Source organism: Manis javanica, chromosome 11 (genome assembly GCF_040802235.1).
Source record: "Manis javanica isolate MJ-LG chromosome 11, MJ_LKY, whole genome shotgun sequence".
NCBI lineage: Eukaryota > Metazoa > Chordata > Mammalia > Pholidota > Manidae > Manis > Manis javanica.
In genome coordinates, this window is record NC_133166.1 from 114,158,739 (window position 1) to 114,166,305 (window position 7,567).

Genomic DNA, 7,567 nt, shown 5'->3' on the forward strand with positions numbered 1-7,567 from the left:
GTCCTAAAATTAGGGCTTCCACAGGAGGGAGGCTTTTGGACCGGGTCTGCTTCCTTCCTTTTCGAGCTTCTAGAGGCTGCCTGGCTTTCCAGGCTCATGTGTCCTCCTCGGTCTGCAGAGTCAGCTGCTTACCATCTGCATACCCATCTCACCATCTCCCCTCACCCCCCTCTGCCCACCTCTGCTTCCATCGTCACATTTCATCCGTGGCTCTGACTCTCCCACCTGCCTCCTACAAGGAGCCCTGTGATTGCACTGGGCCCCTCCAGACAACCCAGGATAATCTCCCACCTCAGTCAACATCCTTTGCTTGATCACGTTGGCAAAGTCCCTTTTACGTCCCTTTTACATGTAATATGACAGTTGCAGGTTCCAGGGATTAGGGCATGGACATCTCTGGGGCCCTAATTAAGTAATACTCCCTCACTGACATTCACTAGGGAAGCAGTACCTGTGTTCAGCAGCCCAAACTGTCCTCATGAAACTTACCCAAATTGTATCCTCATGTCATACCTCACTATGAACACAGGGCAGCAGGAAGGATTTCAGTTGCAGGATCCAGATGGACAACCTGCCCAAGAAGATTCTAGAAATCTCCCTGCCAGAAGGGATACACAGGGGCATTCGGCTCATGGCTGTTCACCAGATATTCATAGACACTAAGTCACCTGTGACATGTGCACTTCACCATAATTCCTGCTGATCCATAGGGGACAAGGGCCCACAGGGCAGAGGACACAGCTAACCTGCCACATACTACTCAAAAGCCACCAGATGCCCCCAGCTCATACTGCCACTATCTAGCTCATACTTCTCCCTAAGTACCTAGTTCAGATGGAATTGTCTCCATTCACAGGTGTTTCATAATAGGAAAAAAACTAGCGCTGGACTTAAGAACACATTCACATGAAAAAGGCAGGTGAAGCATACACATCAGAAGAATTATTACCTCAGAAAGCAGAAGAAAATTTCAGATAAAATCCCACATAACCTGAACTACATTTATGCCATAACAATATAATTAATCTATTTTAGCAACTATTTATTGAACACCCACTATGTGCCAGGCACAGAGGAAAAAGGCAAACAAAACAAGATCCCTGCCTTTGCAGAACTTATGTTGTAGTGAAGGTTTAGGAGCAGACAACAAGCACAATAAGGAAAATGTTTGGTATGTTAGCTTAGCTGATGGCAGCTGTTGTAAAGAAAGATAAAGCCAGGAAAGAAAGTGAATTTGAGAGAGGCTACACTTACAAAACAGTGGTCAGAAAAAGCAAGTCTGAGAAAACGACGTCCAGGGAAGACCTGAAAGTTTTGGTAAAGGCCACCAAGGATGCAGATGGGGAGGGGGAAGGGAGGAGAAGAGGTAACATTTGAGGAAGTTAAAAAAAATGATGCCTTTTTGTTCTGCTGATGGTGTCCCCCCTTTCAGCTTCATACTGGAAGTCCTAGCTAAATACAATTAAGACAAAAAAAGGAAATAAAAAGCATACAGATTGGCTCCCTGACTTCAAGCACTACTACAAAGCCACAGTAATTAAGACAATTTAGTACTGGCACAAGAACAGACCCATAGACCAATGGAACAGACTACAGAGCCCAGATATAAACCCAACCATATATGGTCAATTAATATATGATAAAGGAGCCATTTTCATACAATGGGGAAATGACAGCCTCTTCATCAGCTGGTGTTGGCAAAACTGGACAGCCACATGGAAAGAGAATGAAGCTGGATTATTGTCTAAGCCCATACACAAAAGTAAACTCAAAATGGATCAAAGACCTGAATGTAAGTCATAAAGCCATAAAACTCTTAGAAGAAAACGTAGGCAAAAATCTCTTGAATATAAACATGAGCAACTTTTTCCAGAATGCATCTCCTCGGGCAAGGGAAACAAAAAATGAACAAATGGGACTACATCATTCTAAAGCTTCTGTACAGCAAAGGACACCATCAGCAGGACAGAAAGGCATCCTAGAGTATGGGAGAGTATATTTGTAAATGATATCTGACAAGGGGTTAACATCCAAAATACATGAAGAACTCACACATCTCAACACCCAAAAAGCAAATAATCCTATTAAAAAATGGGTGGAGGATATGAACAGACACTTCTCCAAAGAAGAAATTCAGATGGCCAACAGGCATATGAAAAGATGCTCCATATTGCTAATGATCAGGGCAATGCAAATTAAAACCACAATGAGATATCACCTCACACCAGTTAGGATGGCCACCATAGAAAACACTAGGAGCAACAAATGCTGGCGAGGATGCAGAGAAAGGGGAACCCTCCTACACTGCTGGTGGGAATGTAAGCTCCTTCAACCATTGTGGAAAGCAGTATGGAGGTTCCTCAAAAAACTAAAGATAGAAATACCATTTGACCCAGGAATTCCACTCCTAGGAATTTACCCTAAGAATGCAGCAGCCCAGTTTCAAAAAGACATATGCACCCCTATGATTATCACAACACTATTTACAATAGCCAAGAAATGCAAGCAACCTAAGTGTCCATCAGTAGATGAATGGATAAAGAAGATGTGGTACATATACACAATGGAATATTATTCAGCCATAAGAAGAAAACAAATCCTACCATTTGCAACAACATGGATGGAGCTAAAGGGTATTATACTCAGTGAAATAAGCCAGGCGGAGAAAGACAAGTATCAAATGATTTCACTCATCTGTGGAGTATAAGAACAAAGCAAAAACTGAGGGAACAAAACAGCAGCAGAATCACAGAACCCAAGAGTGGATTAACAGTTGCCAAAAGGAAAGTGACTTGGAGGGTGGGTGGGAAGGGAGAGAGAAGGGGAATAAGGGGCATTATGATTAGCACACATAATGTGTGTGGGGCCACAGGGAAGGCAGCATAGCACAGAGAAGACAAGTAGTGACTCTATAGCATCTTATTATACTGATGGACAGTGACTGTAATGGGGTATGTGGTGGGGACTTTATAATGGGGGGACTCCAGTAACCACAATGTTGCTCATGTGATTGTATATTAATGATACAAAAAAAAGAATTATCTTTAAAAAAAAAGCATACAGATTGGAGACAAAGAAATAAAACTGTTTGCAGATGACATTATCATCTACGCAGAAAACCCAAAAGAAAGAGAAAAAATAGCCACCACCTCCTGGAACTAGTAAGTATAATAGCAAGATTGCATGATACAAAATTAATATACAAAAGTCAATGGCTTTACAATATTCAATGGGCAACTGGAATTTGAAATTTAAACACAATACCATTTACATTAGCTTAAAAAAATACTAAGGTGTGAATCTAGCAATATACGTACAGGTCTATATGAGGAAAACTACAGAACTCTGATGAACAACATCAACTAACTACATGGAGAGATATCCCATGTATGTGGACAGGAAGATTCAATATTGTCATGGTGTCAGTTCTTCCCAACTTGGTCTATGGATTCAATGCAATCAATCTCAGTCAAAATCACAAGTTCTTTAGGTGATATCAACAAATTGATTCTAAAATTTATATGGAGAGCCAGAAGACCCAGAATAGTCAATGTAATATTGAAGAACAAACTTGGAGGATACTACCCAACTGCAAGGCTGACTATAAACCTACAGTCATCAAGACTATATGGTATTGGTTAAAGAATGGACAAATAGACCAATGGAACAAAGTAGAGAGCCTGGGAAAAGACCCACATAAACATGGTCAACTAATCTCTGACAGGAGCAAAAGCAATATAATGGAGCAAAAATTGTCTTTTCAACAAATGGTGCTGGCACAATGGGACTTCCATGTGCAGAAAAATGGCTCTAGACACAGACCTTACACCCTTTCACAAAAATTAACTCAAAAGGGATCACAGTCCTAATTATAAAATACAAAACTGTAAAACTAGAAGATAATGTAGGAGAAAATCTAAATAACCTTGGATATGGCAGTAACTTTTTGATACAATGCCAAAGCCATGGCCCATAAGGAATTGATAAACAGGACTTCTTAAAAGTAAAACATCAATCTCTTGCAGGTAACAATGAGCAACTTCATGAACATATCCCCCCGGGTAAGAGAAGCAAAAGCAAAGATGAACAAGTGGGACTCTATCAAGCTGAGAAGCTTCTGTACAGCAAAGGACACCACCAATAGAACAAAAAGGTATCCTACAGTATGGGAGAATATATTCATAAATGATGTATCTGATAAAGGATTGAGCCAAAATATATAAAGAGCTCACGCACCTCAACAAAAAGCAAATAATCCAATCAAAAAATGGTCAGAGGAACTGAACAAGCAGTTCTCCAAAGAAGAAATTCAGATGGCCAACAGACACATGAAAAGATGCTCCACATCACTAGTCATCAGAGAAATGCAAATTAAAACCACAATGAGATATCACCTCACACCAGTAAGGATGGCCACCATCCAAAAGACAAACAACAACAAATGTTGGCGAGGTTGTGGAGAAAGGGGAACCCTCCTACACTGCTGGTGGGAATGTAAATTAGTTCAACCATTGTGGAAAGAGGTATGGAGATTCCTCAAAAAATTAAAAATAGAAATACCATTTGACCTAGGAATTCCACTCCTAGGAATTTACTCTAAGAATGCAGTATCTCAGTTTCAAAAAGACAGATGCACCCCTATGTTTATTGCAGCACTATTTACAATAGCCAAGAAATGGAAGCAACCTAAATGTCCATCAGTAGATGAATGGATAAAGAAGGTGTGGTACGTATACACAATGGAATATTATTCAGCCATAAGAAGAAAACAAATCCTACCATTTGCAACAACATGGATGGAGCTAGAGGGCATTGTGCTCAGTGAAATAAGCTAGGTGGAAAAAGACAAGTATCAAATGATTTCACTCATCTGTGGAGTATAAGAACAAAGAAAAAACCTGAAGGAACAAAACAGCAGCAGAATCACAGAACCCAAGAATGGACTAACAGTTACCAAAGGGAAAGGGACTGGGGAGGAGGGGTGGGAAGGGGAGGACATGGGGGGAAAAGAGGCATTACGATTAGCAGACATAATGTGGGGGGGGCACAGGGAGGGCTGTACAACACAGAAGTGATTCTACAACATCTTGCTATGCTGATGGACAGTGACTGTAATGGGGTATGTGGGAGGGACTTGGTGATGATGGAGGGAGTCTAGTAACCATAACGTTGCTCATGTAATTGTAGATTAATGATACCAAAATAAAAAAATAAAATAAAAAAAGAAAGACAAAAAAATAAATAAATAAAATAAAACGTCAGCTCTGTGAAAGACAATGTCAAGAAAATGAGAAGACAAGCCTCAGAGTGGGAGAAAAAATATATGCAAAAGACAAACCTGATAAAGGACTGTTATCCAAAGTATAGAAAAAAATTCTTAAAACTCAACAATAAGAAAACAACCCAATTAAAAAATGGGCCAAAGATATTAACAGACACCCCACTAAAGAAACTCAGATGGCAAAAAAGCACATGAAAAGATTCCCAACATCATGTGTTGTCATGCAAATTAAAACACTCGTGAGATCCCACTACACACCTGAGAGTGGCCAAAATCCAGAACACGGACACCACTGAACGCTGGTGAGGGACCCTCACTCATTGTGGTGGGAATGCAGCACAGTGCAGCTGCTTTGGGAGACGTTTTGGTGTTTCTTACCACGTGATCCATCAATCGTGCTCCCTGGCATTTACCCAAATGAAAGTTTACATACACACAAAAACATGCACACAAGTGTTTACAGCAATGTTATTCATAATTACCCAAACTTGAAACCAACCAAAATGCCCTTCAATAGGTGAGTAGATAAACTGTGGTACATGCAGACAATGAATATTCAGCACTATAGAGAAATGAAAAGATATAGAGTAAACTTAAATCCATATTAGTAAGTGAAAGAAGTCAATCTGAAGAGGCTCCATGCTGTATGATTCCATCTCTAAGACATTCCTGACAAGACAAAACTATGGGGACAGCAAAAAGATGATTGCCATGGGTTATGGAGTGCGGGAGATATGAATAGGCAGATTCTTAAGACAACGAATCTACTCTATATAATGATGGATACAGTCAAAGTCACAAGATAAACAATATGCAACACCAAGACTGAGGCCACAGCGGGGTCTGGGTGATTATGACGTCAATGCAGGCTTATCAGTTGTAGCAATATACCGATCTGCTGTGGGATATGACAATGGGGGAAGCTATGGCTGGGTGGGGGACAAGGAAATCCATGCATTTTCCTCTTCGTTTTGCTGTGAACCTCAAACTGCTCTAAAAAAATGAGTGTTTTTTTTAAATCAATGATAAAAGCAAAAGAAATTAAAATTATCTGACAACACTTGAGGAAAAAAATGGAAGAGGACAATAAAACCTTTACAGAAATAAAAGCCACTTGGAATTTCAAAAAATAGGGGTAGCCATTGTTGAAAACACAGTCAGAAACAGAAGGTTGGAGAAAAGCACACAAAATGAAATGGAAAAGAACAGAACTAAGAGTGATTCATGAGAAACAACAGACTACGAAGTATGGGCGTGCAAGAACACGAGACAGGAAATGGGAGAGAAAAGATGTGACAGAGCACAAGAAATCTCTTCTGAAATAAATACCGGCCAGAATCTAAAGTCAGGAACATTGGTTCCCAAAAATTAGCCAGTACGTGTGCGCATGAAGTCACTGGGCTTCAGAGGTAAAGCCCCCTCTGGGCACCTGGCGTGAGTGATCTCCTCCCTGGGCTAGGCTAGCTCTGGCTCTCCACGGTGCAGAAGCCAGCGAGACACCTGCCAAGTCCGTAGGGAAAGACAGTAAGAGCCCAAGGTCGCACCCAGCCCTCGTGTGGGTCAAGCAAAAGGGCGACTGGAAGTCTCAGAGCAGTCAAAAACTCACAGCCCCTCGCCCTAAGCTGGCTAAGGCGGGTAAGAGCGAGGCCTCCAAGGTGGCAGTGGTCGGCGGAAAGGACTCGCAGCAGCAGGACTCTTTAAATGAACACAGTAAGTGACCCAGACGTAGCTTGAGGACCACTGCAGGCTCAGCCAAGACCACCATCGCACTGCCTGCACTGACCCAAGGCTACTCCTGTCCCGCTGTCGCTCAGGGTGAGACATTTCTCTGCCCTGGCTTGCACTGTAACTTCAGGAAGTTTATTTTGCTTTTGGAGCCTCAGTTTCCCCATTTGTAGAATGGAGGCAGTCCTGTTTGGCCCTCACAGGCTGTGAACAATTTAGACCCCGCCTGAACCCAGGCATCCTTCCAGAATGGTGCCTGGGGTTGGATGTTTTCCCCAGGACCCCTGGCAGGCATCCCGATGGAGGCGACAGAAGCCCTTGCTCCTCCAGGAACAGGGAACTCACTGCCGCTTCTCTCCGCCCCCAACCTGGTCCAGGTGGGGAAGGGGGGACACCAGCCACTGGCTCCCATTTATTCATTCGTACAGACGCTAGCGCCCTTTTGAAACACAAGTCTGATGTCATTCCCCTGAAAATCACTCTTAGGATTCCCCATCCGCGGCCCCACCGATCTCCTAGCGCCCCATCCATCCGCTGGTTCCCGCCAGCTGACGCCTTTTG